General features: G+C 44.7%; 1 protein-coding gene across 5 annotated transcripts in view; it reads right to left on the minus strand.

The window, feature by feature from the left end:
* Window positions 1-4,057: 4,057 nt before the first annotated feature.
* The window catches only part of LOC100521877 (pseudouridine-5'-phosphatase), a 631,841-nt gene continuing 621,472 nt past the window's right edge, over window positions 4,058-14,426 (minus strand). Inside the window, exons 10-13 of one of the 5 annotated variants that reach the window (XR_014835030.1) lie at window positions 13,745-13,835; window positions 13,018-13,336; window positions 10,727-10,807; window positions 4,058-4,972 (exon numbers count right to left, since the gene is read on the minus strand). The gene's annotated coding sequence lies outside the window, so the exon portion shown is untranslated. Of the gene's footprint in view, window positions 4,975-5,551; window positions 6,463-10,135; window positions 10,569-10,726; window positions 10,808-13,017; window positions 13,337-13,744; window positions 13,836-14,426 lie in introns of those variants that run through there. The other 4 variants (XR_014835028.1, XR_014834991.1, XR_014834987.1 and 1 more) reach the window with 4 other exon arrangements.

Below are 14,426 nucleotides of genomic sequence, written 5' to 3' on the forward strand. Positions count from 1 at the left end.
ATATTATAAGATAGTCTATATTACAATATACAGACGGGGCAGAGAGGGAGACTTATGTACAGACATATATATGGGTTGTATGTGTATAAATGGTGCATTCAGTTAAAAACATCAGCAACAAGCCTCTAACATGCTTCTTTTTCTTTTTCTTTTTTTTCTTTTTTTGCTATTTCTTGGGCCGCTCCCACGGCATATGGAGGTTCCCAGGCTAGGGGTCCAATCGGAGCCGTAGCCACCAGCCTACGCCAGAGCCACAGCGACGCGGGATTCCAGCTGCATCTGCAATCTACACCACAGCTCTCGGCAACGCCGGATTGTTAACCCACTGAGCAAGCGCAGGGACCGAACCCGCAACCTCATGGTTCCTAGTCGGATTCGTTAACCACTGCGCCACGACGGGAACTCCAACATGCTTCTTTTTCAAAGAATGATGACCTGACAATGGCCCATAAAGGATGGCATCCATTCCCTCTCATTGACCCAGGACATCTTGTGTTCTCTTTGTCAACATCCAATTTCATCCTACTTTACACAACATGAAATAATTTCATCACCCCGCCCAGAGAAAGGAAGAGAAAGCCCAGAATGGAAAGTCTGACCATGGGGAAGAAAGAAAGAGATTTAGCAAGAATAGAATGCTACCACGGCCAAGGACATAGGTTTGGTAAATGCAGGGAAAATTGGTACCTACACTCCTGCAACTGACTCTGTGAATGAAATCAGTGCATGCGTTTTAACATATGTCCAGGATCCCCAGGGACCCGGGTACTTAGAAAAAACTTCATATTTTCAAATAGGAAGATCTTTGCTATTTGTTGCTCATTACAGTGTTTGCTGATATACCAGAAATGACATTTGAACAGAAAAAGAACACAAAATGAATGAGAGGAAAATAAAGAAATAATTAATTGGATATTTGTCATGAAACTTGAAGCTTATGAGCAACCATGTCACAGGAGGAAACCAATGGATGCAGTTTTCCTCATGTCCTAAACAGGTGGTTTTGAGAGGATAACATGAGCTGTGTGATCGTGTGGAAAGAGGCCATGCCGCTGGGGGAAGAGGGGTGAAATGGGTCTTGCAGCTGGTGCAGGGTGTGGAGGAGAGACTGGTATGGACAAACTTGCCATAGTTTCTTCCTGCCTTCTTTATGCTGAGTTTTTAAAACATAAAACTAGTGTGAAGTCCCCTGCATGCCATTTCATTTCCTTCCTTCTATTCCCACAAAACTCAGTTTGCTTTTAACAGTGTCTGGGATCACTGAATTGTCTTATCATTCTAATACATATGTGTGTGTGTGTCTATCATCTACATGTCCCGTTGTATCAACTATCTATCGTCTGTGTCTTTAACACTATCAGTCACCTATCATCTATATTTCTGCCTGGTTCTATATCTATCATCTTACTAGCTCTATCAATTATCTATCTATCTATCCTTTGTTTAACGCAGTGAATTTTATTACATTTATAGTTGTACAATGATCATCACAACCCAATTTTACAGCATCTCCATTCCCAACCTCCAGCCCATTCCCCCATCCCACAACCTATCTCCTTTGGAAACCATACATGTATCAAAGTATATAAGTCAGTATCTGTTCCGCAAAGTTCATTGTGTTCTTTTTTTTAAATTCCACTTGTAAGTATGTGATGTTGATGTTTCACTAACTTCACTTGGCATGATCATTACGAGGTCCATCCATGTTGGTGAAAATGCCGTTATTTCTTTCTTTTTAAGGGCTGAGTAATATTCCATTGTGCAGATGTACCACATCTTCTTAATCCACTCCTCTGTCAATGGGCTATCATCTTGCTACATCCATCCATCCTCTCTCCACAAGCGAACTACCCATTTTTAAAACTTAAGCAAATGGTGTCAGTCTGAAGGTCCCTTCTTTTATTCGCAATTCAACTTGAGACTTGATTCAGTTGATATTTGTAACACCAGCTTATTCATTTTAGTTATCATTAATTATCCCAGTGTGGGTGGTGTCTGATTTGTCATCATTATGAGCAAGAAACACTCTTGTCCATACTCTGCACGTGGCCTGAGCTTCTGTGGAAGAGACAGCTGGCTGGAGGGGAGAGGGCATCTTCAACTCTGCAGACGCTCTGAGGAATCTTTCCAAAGTGCTCAGTCCACATACCCTCTAATAGTGTGGGGATCCCTTTGGCTTCATGATAGCCTCGATGCTTGAGACTATCTGACAAATGTTTGCCCAGACTAAGGGAGTCTTATTGTTTTATTTTAAATGATTTTTATTTTTTCCATGATAGCTGGTTTACAGTATTCTGTCAGTTTTCTACTGGACAGCAAAGTGACCCAGTCACAACATACATGTATACATTCTTTTTCTTACATTATCCTCCATCATGCTCCATCATAAGTGACTAGGCACAGTTCCCAGGGCTATACAGCAGGATCTCATTGCTTCTCCATTCCAAAGGCAATCATCTGCATCTATTAACCCCAGATTCCCAGTCCATCCCACTCCTTGCCTCTCCCCCTTGGCAACCACAAGTCTGTTCTCCAAGTCCATGATTTTCTTTTCTGAGGAAAGGTTCCTTTGTGCCATATATTAGATTCCAGACATGAGTGATATCATGTGGTATTTGTCTTTCTCTTTCTGACTTACCTCACTTATTATGAGTCTCTCATTCCATCCATGTTGCTGCAAATGGCATCATTTTGTTCTTTTTTATGGCTGAATAGTATTCCATTGTGTATATATATCACAACTTCTTAACCCATTCATCTGTCGATGGACATTTAGGTTGTTTCCATGTTTGGCTCTTGTGAATAGTGCTGCAATGAACATATGAGTGCATGTGTCTATTTCAAGGAAAGTTTTGTCTGGATACATGCCCAAGAGTGTGATTTCTGGGTCATACAGTAGTTCTGTATTTAGTTTTCTGAGGGATCTCCATACTGTTTTCCATAGTGGTTGTACTAATTTACATTCCCATCAACATTGTAGGAGGTTTCCCTTTTCTTAAGGGAGTCTTATTGAGGTTTCAACTTGAATTTGTCTGTCCATAGTAATGGACATAAGATGTCATTGTGTAATTCATTTCCTCTTTTCTTTTTTCTTTTTCTTTTTAAGGCCACATCTGAAGCATATGCAAGTTCCCAGGCTAGGTGTCAAATTGGAGCTGCAGCTGCAGCCTATGCCACAGCCATGGCCACACCAGATCCGAGCTACATCTGTGACCTACCCTGAGGCTTGTGGCAATGCCAGATCCTTCACCCACTGAGCAAGGGCAGGAATCGAACCTGCATCTTTACGGATATTATGTCAGGTCTTTAACCCGCTGAGCCACAAGGGGAACTCCCAATTTCCTATTTTCTATGGCGTTTTTCTCCACTTCTCCTTTTTTTGATTTGTGGAAATACATGCTTGTGTATACTTGTATGCATTTTTATAAATATGTATATCATTTACATATACATATATTCTTAAAGATATGAGTATATTATAATATATTCTGGATACTAATCAAAAACACTTGAGGTGAAGCCTTGACACATTCTTGGCTTTTCTCTCTACTGACAGTACATTTTTATTTTTAGAAATAGTAATCACCTTAGTGTTCAAATTAATTGTCTTTGTTTTAAAATAACTGGGTCTTTTCCTGTTTTAAGTTCAGGCAGGAATCCTCCATCACAATGCCACTAGACTGGCTTTCGTCTCTTTCTTGCACGGCGTGCCTAATCAGGCTTTTCCTATTATGCCTCTTACATAATGAAGCAGACGGGATGGCCATTTAAGATGATAACCAGTATTAAAAGCATGTTCTGTTGTTTTTCTGGGTTGAGCACTTTGGGCTATTTTTGGAAACGACTGCCCCATAAACACCCAGATCCTCATTATCACATTACACAGATATATCAGGATGTTTTCAAAGTACTTTTAAATCATTTTTATTCGTTATTACCCTGCACCCTCGCTTTTTAATTGGAAGGCATTGCCTCTCAGTACTAAATTCCTAATGAAGTCCCCAGATGCAACCTGCCCCCACCTTTTTTTTTTTTTTTTAATAGCAAGCCGACACCATTTGAAGGAGGAATACATGCTTTTTAATGGTGTTGTTCATGTTGGTACAACTAGGAACCAATCCCTGGATCTCAGAAACATAAATTCCACCCAAGCTTGTTCTAGAGCTTTCTAAATGGGGGTTATTGCCTTTGACAAGTCTAGGTCTTGTGAAGCAAGCTTTAAAAAAAAACTCCCTTTGCTGAGCCTGAGGATGCTGTGGTGGAGTATAATGCAACACTACACGCTAGAGGATAGGACAGTCACAGAAAGACACACTGGTCTGGATCCACTTAGACAAGGAGCTGAGAAGACTCAAAACCAGAGAGGGAGAGAGCAGACTGGTGGGTACCAGGGATGTGGGGAGGGGAAAAAGGGGAGTTAGGGTTTCACAGGCATGCAGTTTCAGCTTTGGGACATGCGCATTCCAGAGAGCAGTGGTTGGGATGGTGGCTCAACAGGGTGGATGAACTTAGTACCGTTGAACCGTACAGTTAAAAAGTTACAATGGACATTTTTCAGTGAGGCTTATTTTCACCCCGACTGAAATGTGTTTCACTCCCTTTACAGCTGATCAACGCAGCGTCATCGTCCACAAGACAGTGTAGGTGAGCAAAGGAAGAAATGATACAGTCTATAGGCATAATTTCCATTGGCCGTTCCAGCATCTTTGTGCTTTCTGCTGCTTGTTTGGATGGAAAACACACATGAAAGCAGGTCCCCATGCCAAGCTCTTTCCTAGGAGTGTTTTTCCTACCAAAATATATTCCACATGCAACATGGTGGACACTTATGGTGTGCCACATGAGCTTTCGATGTATTTCTATATCATAATGTGATGGCTACTGTAGCCATTGTTGGCATCTCTATCATGCTACATACTTACTTTTTTTCAAGATATTTTCTTGCTGTACGGCACAGGGAGCTGTGTCCAGTCTCTTGGGTTAGAAGATGATGGAAAATGGAAAAAAAAAAAAAAACAACAAAAAAAGAATGTGTGTGGGTGGCTGGATCACTTTGCTGTACAGCAGAAATTGAAGGAACATTGTGAATCAATTATGACTAAAAAAAGGCAGTTCGTGTGGACCTTCCTACACTGTAGGTGGGAATGTAAATTGGTCCAGCCACCATGGAGAACAGTATGAAGCTTTCATCTTTAAAAAACTAAAAATAGAGATATTATATGATCCAGCAACCCCACTCCCAGGCACTTATACAGAGAAAACCATAATTTGAAAAGATATGTGCACCCCAGTGTTCATGGCAACACTATTTATAACAGTCAAGACATGGAAGCCACCTAAGTGTCCATCAGCAGGGGAATAGATAAAGAATATGTTGTATGAACATACAATGGAGTACTACACAGCCATAAAAAGGAATGACATGACGCCCTTTGCCACAACATGGATGGATCTAGAGATTATTATACTAAGTGAAGGAAGTCAAAGACGAAATCGTATGACCTCACTTGTATGTAGTCTAAAAAAAATGATACAAATGAACTTGTACGTAGTCTAAAAAATGATACAAATGTTATTTACAAAACAGAAACAGACTCACAGACTTTGAAAACAAACTTACAGTTGGTTGCCAAAGGGGAAAGGTTGAGGGGTAGGATGGCTTGGGGATTTGAGGTTGGCATATGGACACTACTGTATAGGAAAAAGATGATCACCAGGGACCTGCTGTATAACACTGGGAATTCTATTCCATGTTCTGTGATAACCTACATGGGAATGGACATAGGTATACATATAACTGAATCACCTTGCTGTACAGCAGAAATTAACACTGTAAATCAACGCTGCTTCATTAAAATTAAAAACAGTACTTTCTGTGGCATAGTTATAGAGCGGTGCTTCAAGAAGCATAGACCAGGTAACGTGAAGACAGTCATTTGGGAGTTACTTCCTAAAAGGACAAGTTGGAGGAAAGAAAGGCACTGTAGCAATGTTCACAGCTGGCCAGCATCGTAGAGCTTTTCCACTCCACTTTCAGATTCCTGGCTGCTGAGTAGAGGGGAAAACAGGTTAATAACCACAAGAAGATTGTTGATCAGCAAAGAAGCTGAAGAGCTGGATCTCCTGACCTCAGGTTTACAACCTGCTCCACCTTCATCCTCAAGAAGCCAGTCACGCCTCTTCTGCCACGATATTGATCGATTTCTTGTATCTTTGATGAGATGACATTGGACATCACATCCATTATTTTTGTCCATAACATCAATGACGAGATTGAGCAGGACAAGTGTTCCCTAGCCTACTTTTTTTTTCTTTGATACACAATACTTAATTTGACGATGCTGATGGTCTCACACAGAAGGATGATTTTGGCAAGATGAGTTTGGGCTTGCTTTGCATGGGGCTTCCAAAAACTGCACGCAAGTGTCTGTGATACAAAAGGCACCTGTTCAGGGAGTTCCCCTTGTGGCGCAGGGGAAATGAATCCAGTTAGTATCCATGAGAATGTGGGTTCGATCCCTGACCTTGCTCAGTGGGTTAAGGATCCAGCATTGCCGTGAGCTGTGGGGTAGGTTGCAGATGTGGCTGAGATCCCAAGTGGCCGTGGCTGTGGCTGTGGTGGGGGCTGGCAGCTGCAGCTCCAACTTGACCCCCCAGCCTGGGGACTTCCATATGCCACGGGTACAACCCTAAGGAGCAAAACAACAACAATAAACAAACAAAAAAAAAAACTACCACAAAAACAAAATGTGCCTGTTCAACAATTGCTAAAATCTGCTGCTCGGCAGATGATCAAATGCAAGTTCATGATGGGAACCTGGCCACACGTTCTTTGCCTGGAAAAGTCCTTCTGAAGATCACATGGTATTGCGTACTGCCTGCTGTTTTTCCCTTTAAGTCCTGTTGTGTCCAGGACAATGTCCAAAAGACAGTGTACAGAGCTGCTCTGCCATCATGCATGTGCCAGCTGATCCCACACACCACATTCCTTTTATGAACATCTCAGAGCAAAGATGATTCTGTTCCCAGCAACTTCAATCCAACGGGTGCCTCCCTCAAAACTCCCAATGGAAGAGCATGCAGATTGGTAGCTGGGAAGCAGGGAAATGCAGTTGAATCAAACAAGGTCATGCATGTGAAACTATTCCATAAGCTGGAACCCGTGGACTTCCGTGACACTGAGGAGTAATGCTGTGACTACTATTAAAATCTCTACTTGAGAATAAAATAATGGCATTTGCAGCAACATGGATGCACTTGGAGATTCTCATGCCAAGTAGAGTAAGTCTGAGAGAGATGACTATATGAAACCACTGCTCTGTGGAATTTAAAATACGGCACAGGTGAACCTCTCTGCAGAACAGAAACAGACTCACAGAGGTAAAGAACAGACTTGTGGCTGCCAAGGGGGAGGGGGAGGAAGTGGGATGGACGGGGAGTGTGGGGTGAGTACATGCAAACCATGACACAGAGAATGGATAAGCAATGAGGTCCTGCTGTCCAGCACAGGGAACTCTATCCAGTCTCTTGGGAGAGACCAGGATGGAAGATAATATAAGAAACGGAATGGATCACTTTGCTGTACAGCAGAAATGGACTCAACACTGTAAATCAACTATACCCTAATAGAAAATAAAGTTAAAAAAAAGTATTGCCCTCAGACCACCCCCCTCCCCAACCCCAGGAGTGGGATGAATATTACACCCAGGTCACATATTATTTTGAGCATTTATACAGGAGGGCCAGTATCGGTGAATGATTACAAAGGCAGCCTCCAGATACATGAATGTGCTTTTTCTTTAGAGTCTATACACTTGGTGACAGAAAGAATTTCACTTGTGTTCTGCTCCAGAGGTAATTTCTCTCTTAAATCATTCCTAGTGAAGCGTTTTCGTTACACAGGAGTCAGTCATTTGGAGGAAACAATAATACCATTTACACAATTCTTATTAAGGTATCACCCTAATAAGTTTCTAAGAAAGATGATGGGTTAGGGGAAGGCGATTTCTAATTGCTCAGAAGCTCTTGAACTCCTGTGGGCTGCAAAGCATTGCTGCGTGTTCCACAAAGGGGCTCATGGAGACATTTCCTTCTGCTCTGGGTGCTCCAATTTTCAAACATTCTCCTATGTCTGTTGCTAAAACATCTTCTCTAGCCCAACCCTGTCATCCCCAGAAAGAGCGCCCGCAGGCAGTCACAAGAGGAATTAAAGAAGAAACCCCCGTCCAGAGAAGGCACATATGTTTGGCAAATGGCATCCATAGCGTCCAGGTAATGCATTTGGCCAGGCTGATGTGAAATCTGTGTGAACACAGTGTGAACACAGCCGACAGGAAGGTCCAACATCGAGGACATCCTTGTTTCCTCATTTGCCGAGAACTGGCTGTTTCGCTGAATGTGAAACAGCCCTGGGATCTGAACGAATCGTTTCTCCAGTGGTTATTTCCTCAGCGCATATGCTACATTGTAACACTGTGCTCTAAATAAATGTAACACACGATCTTAGGGCGCCAAGGTGTAACAGGAAGAAGGAAGCATCTATAGGAGAAGACCAAATTCTCTTCATCTGTTCCTATCCATGCCCCTACATGTGTTTTCCCACGTATAAAGGGGATGTTGGAAAGATGGGATCGTGGCTCTAAACATTTAACTTCGTCCCTTTGCTGTACAGCAGAAACTGGCCCAATATTGCAAATCAACTAGACTTTCATAAACAAAAATAAAGTTAAATAATTGCTTTGTTTAAGCTTGGGCAAGTGTCTTCAGAATAAAAGGCAGGGATGGATATGGAATACACTGACGGATAGGAAAGCCTTCGTGGTAGAATGATGGGAACTGAATGGGGTCTGAAAACAGAAAGAAAAGGGTGTTGGGAAGTGTGGTCCCAGCTCAGTTCAGTCCAAACCACCCAGGCAGAGACTGGATGCTGGGATGGATAATTTGATGGGTCAACATGAGGGGACCACAGGTGCCCAGGTACCTGGCTAAACGTTCACTCTAGGTGTGTCTGGGGGAGGTATTTCCAGAAGAGACGAGCATGGGAATCAGGGGGCCCTCCCCAGCATGGGAGGGCGTCACCCCCTCCCCATCCTTGAGAGCTGAGGAGAAGCAAAGGCAGAGGAATGATAAATGTTCTCTCTGCCCAAGTGGACCAACCTGCCACAATGGTCTTCTCCTACCCTCACTCTGGGCGTTACACCATCCACGTTGCTGGGTCTCAGGCTTTGCAACTCACTCATCTCTGGCTTGTGTCTATCCAGAGGACTGTCTTTTACCCAGAGGTGTCTGGTATAATTACTTCCAGGACCGTCACCCCACTTTTCATCCCTACAGCGCCTCCCCTATATTTTCTCCCTCACCTTGTGAACTCTCAGGGCACTCCCATCCCACAAAAGAAGGAATCCCATCCCACAATGAAAGCTACCTGCCCCCCTCAAGGCTCGAGAAGTCTGTCGTCCACTCAAGTCTTTGAAACGCTATTAAAAATAACAGCTCAGGGTTTTCCATATAATACCCAAGGCAGGACTTGTGGAAGGCTTTGCAGACAGTAGGGGATATGAAAAAGCAGAACCCACAGACCCTGCCCAGCAAGAACCTCCAACAAGGTATGCACGAGAGCTTGTCAACTGGATTTGATTCATGGAGTGATGGGAAAAGACATATCCCCCAGTGTTCACAGCAGCACTATTCACAATCGCCAAGACATGGAAACAACCTAAATGTCCATCGACAGAGGAATGGATAAAGGTGATGTGGTCCATATGCACAATGGAAAATGACTCAGCCATAGAATAGAATGAAATCATGCAATCAGGCCATTTGCATCAACACACCTGAACCTAGAAATGATCATACTGAGTGAACTGAGAAAGAGAAAGACAAATACCATATGATATCACTTATATGTGGCATCGAAGGTACGACACAGATAAACTTACTCGTAAAACAGAAACAGACTCACAAGCAAGGAGCGCAGACTTGTGGTTGCCCAGGGGGATGGACTGGGAGTTTGGGATTAGCAGGTGCAAACTACTGTGTATAGGACGGATACATAACAGGGTCCTACTGAAGAGCACAGGGAGCTATACTCAATATCCGGTGGTAAAGTGTAATGAAAAGAATACAGACATGCATGCATGCACAGGGAGCTATGTTCAATATCCTGTGATAAAGTGCAATGAAAAGAATACAGACATGCATGTAACTGAATCACTTTGCTGTACAGCAGAAATGAACACAACATTGTAAATCAACCATAATTTAAAAAGAAAAACAATCACCCATCAGCAGAACCTATGAGTCTCATCCCCGGTATAAAGATGTCTCTAAATTGCATCGTTTCTATGTATGTACGGCGGGCTTCTTAAGACCCAAACACCCCAACGCTCAAGGGCACAGGCCAGGAAGGGCAGAAGGACACCCCTGCATGTCCACTGTGTTTGATGGGCTTGCTCTTCAATCCAGCCTGTATCCTCATGTCTTGCTAGTCCTGCAGGTTGAGAGGGCCATTTTCATGGGAGGCTGGGGAGCTGAAGGAGGGAAAGATCCCTGCCTGGATGTACGGTCTCCTGAGAATTACAGAGTGTGTGTCTGTCAGTGTATGTCACACGTGCAAGGTGCACACAGCCACAGGGGTCCACTTAGAGTTCCACAGATGTGGCCTCGCCTCCCTGCCTAGTCTGCTCGGCACCTGTGTCTCCACCTGTTGGGAGCAGCTCCCACTCACCTGTGCCCTTGTCTTAGGCTTGTCGGCTGGTCCACCAGGCTTGTGCTCAGATGCACCTGCTCCATGGATGCTGAGATGGGGCTGAGAAGTGTCATAGAAACAGATATAAGTCAACAGAAAAGATTTATATATTTTATTTTGTCACCTCCCTTGAAACGTTCTTAGTCTGCTCTTTCCCGCTCATTTTCATTGTTGTCGTGGTGACTCTCTTTCGACTAACATTCCCTTTGGGGAAGAGACAGTTCCCCTACATACACACACACACACACACATACACACGCAGGAATCAGGCACAACCCAGGGCAATGTCCACCATGATTTTATTTATACTCACTGGTCCTCATTTCAAAAGTCCCTTTTACCAACCTTTCTCATCAATAAACAGCGTGCAATGCAGCCAACTTTTTATCCTCTCTATATTTATCTACATATTTTATTTTTAACAATTTTTAATCTTTAATGATGACTAATGAGCCTGTTAAGATACGAGTGGATATGGAGTCCCTTTCTGGCACAGCAGGTTAAGGATCCAGCATTGTCACCGCAAAAACTTGGATTGCAGCTGTGGTGTGGTTTGATCCCTGGCCTGGGAATTTCCGCATGCCACAGGCAGCCGCCCCCTGGCCCCCCCAAAAAAGGATATGATGGTGTGTAATTGAACATAAAGGTTGAAATATTTCCATTCTAGATCCCGACCCCACCCCCAGGATATTCTAGATATATCAGTTATTTCGTAAGGCTTCTTGTACATTCTATTTTCCAAGGCATTGTCCAGATGCCTATAGAAAACAGAGATAGTACCTGAGCAGAAACATTTTATTTTTTTCTAGGGCTGCACCTGTGGCATATGGAAGGTCCCAGGCTAGGAGGTGAATCGAAGCTGTAGCTGCTAGCCTACACCACAGCCACAGCAACGCGGGATGCAAGCCACATCTTCGACCTACACCGCAACTCACGGTAACACCGGATCCTTAACCCACGGAGCGAGGCCAGGGATCGAATGTGCATCTTCATGGATACTAGTCGGGTTTGTTAACCACAGAGCCACAACGGGAACTCCCAGGAACATTTAAAAAAATGTACTTTGGCATCTCACTAAATACACAGAGATTGAGTCCAATCTAAAAATAATGTGGTGGTAGTTTTCCTTTCTGTCCCTTTGTGACTCCATTGCTTTATAATTTTGAAGCCATTCTCACCAGTAACAAAAGGAGGAATTTTTTTGGTGCCATTGTTCGCTTTGCTTAAAACACCCTTTTATTCATTTAGTGTCTAAATAATTATGCAGGGCTCCGATGTGGAGGGCAGGGCATCTATCCAAAACAAGGCAACTGTTGGCCCCTCTTTGCCACCAGGGGCCTTTCTTTGCTTATCTAATCTTTTGGCACCAGTTAGCAGGACAGACCCTCTGAATGACTCCAGGCTTTCTGGAAAAACTGCCTCGCCACAGCCCAATTTCACTAGACCCCAGGCTGATGGGAGACCACAGGGGTCACCTGGGCTTCACGTGTGGGGGCCAAGCTCTCCTGATGCACAGGTGTGTGGAAAGATGCCCCAAAGCGGGGGTGTCACTCAAGCCTGAAATCAAGGCAGCTGGGGAAAATTAACTGGTCACTTGACATTTAGGAGATGATCTGGAGTATTGATCGGTCAACCAGCCTCGTAGAGAGACAGGTATTGATCCCGCAGGTGCTGATTGATTTTTCACCTGTCTTTCTCTTAAGACAAACAAACAAAAACAAAACTCGGCATCGAAATAACTTTGTCTCGTATGCAAATGATACACGCGTGAAAGACTGCCAGAGTGAAATGCTACGCGGAATTCCAATCCTTTGCATTTGTCGGATTGTTTCTTTGCTTTCTGTTTTTGCCTTTTTCTTTTTGCGGGCTGCACCTGCGGCATATGAAAGTTCCCAGGCTAGGGGTTGCATTGGAGCTGCAGCTGGGGTCTACAGCACAGTCATGGATGGCAACGCTGGATCCCAGCAGCATCTGTAAGTGTAACCTGTGCTGCTGCTTGCGGCAATGCTGGAGCCTTAACCGCGGAGCAGCCAGGGATGGAACGCACATCCTCAAAGAGATAATGTCAAGTCCTTAACCAGCTGAGCCACAACGGAAACTCCCTGCTTTATGTTTCTGAGGAGGAGGATCTGTGTTCAGGGCTGCAACTTCCCTCTCCTGGCAGGTTTGGGTTACATGGGGCAGGTGCTCACATAATTATCAAATGGAACCCCGGGCTGTCACATTCATGGCTCTGCCATACATTCCTAACAAGTAATACTTCTTCTCACCTTTCTCTGCTGACCACGGAATTCTTCTGTTGGATTCTGCCCTAATACGAGTCTCCAGGGACTAGAGCAGGTGCTTTCCAGAAGAAGGCAGTGGTGGGTGTTTCCAGAGGCTGGGTGGAGTGTCCTAATGCCGGTGTGGTTTCAGTGTGGAGGATGCAGCTTTCCTGAGGCGGACTTAATGGATCTCACGCCCCAGAGCACATCTGCCTCCTGGGGTCCCCTGGGCTCAGAACTGGGGCAGCCCCGTTGCCCCTGGAAACCCAGCTGGCGTCTGGACATCACAATGGGGTGTAGTGCCTGTTCCAGAGATCCTGTCCTGCTGGCGGGAGAGGAAAGGGCTGATGAGCACCAAACATTTCCAAGCTTCTCCACGAAGGAGAGGGCAGGTGAACTGGTATGTGCACAGTGCAAGCATGTGGTGAGATTTAAGACTCCAGGAGGAAGCAGGGGTGACGGGGTGCCCAGCAGGGTGGCAGTGGTATGCTGTAATCAGAACTGTGGGAACACTGCCCGTGTCAAGCTCAAGAAGGGCTCAGGGGTGAAAGGGGTGAGAGATGAATAGTTCATGAGTCTATCTGGGGAACCCAATGTTTTCATCCAGCTTCAGGGAGGGGAGAAGGGCATTCCAAGGATTCTAGGGGGCATTCTTGGCCAGGAAAAGGAGGCAATAAGAACCCTAAAAGCTGCAGGCACCCAACCCTGCATCTTTTTACAAACCCTAACAAACCTCAGTGGCGTCCAGTGGGTGAAGGGCTCTGAGGTTGCCCCTTATCTACTTCTTCTGAGGCCTGGGCTGATCACCACACAGCTCATTATCTCTAAAAGACAAAGGAATTCCACATTCAAGATTAAATCAAAACTCTTTTTTTTTTTTTTTTTTGGCCGCGCTTCCAGCATGCGGAGTTCCCCAACCTGGGCCACATCAGTGACCCAAGCCATAGCAGTGGCCAGATCCTTACCCCCCTGAGCCACCAGGGAACTCCTCAAAACCCTTTTAATCTCATTCATTCACTCTACTATACAGATGAACCTGATTCCGGAAGTTCCAGAAGCATTTTCACAGCCTGTAGGCAAAGCACATCACCTTGGCTTGGATCCCTACCCATGGGGGCGGGGGTGGGAGGCGTGGCTTACGCAGCCCCTGAGTAAATCCCCAGAGAGGCAGCGCATCTTCCGTGGATGCGCAGAAAGAGAAGGACGCACTCGCTCTCAGGCACTGAGTCGCCTGTGCTTCAAAGATCACGTTTGGCAAAGTGATTTGTTGCGCTGCCTGGCGTTTGAAGGATCCTGAATAGCTTCGTTTTATGGGGGAGGAGAGAGGGCAGCTTTCCTGGTCTCCCTGTTAAGCAGAGCGATCCTCAGGCTTTTAGATTTCTTACGGCCTCCTTTCTCCCCCAGCCAAGAATGGC

The sequence above is a fragment of the Sus scrofa genome, chromosome X (assembly GCF_054392235.1).
Source record: "Sus scrofa isolate SSC_HxYL_T2T_F1_AM1 chromosome X, Sscrofa_HxYL_maternal_Yorkshire_Landrace_v2.0, whole genome shotgun sequence".
In the NCBI taxonomy this organism is placed as follows: Eukaryota; Metazoa; Chordata; class Mammalia; order Artiodactyla; family Suidae; genus Sus; species Sus scrofa.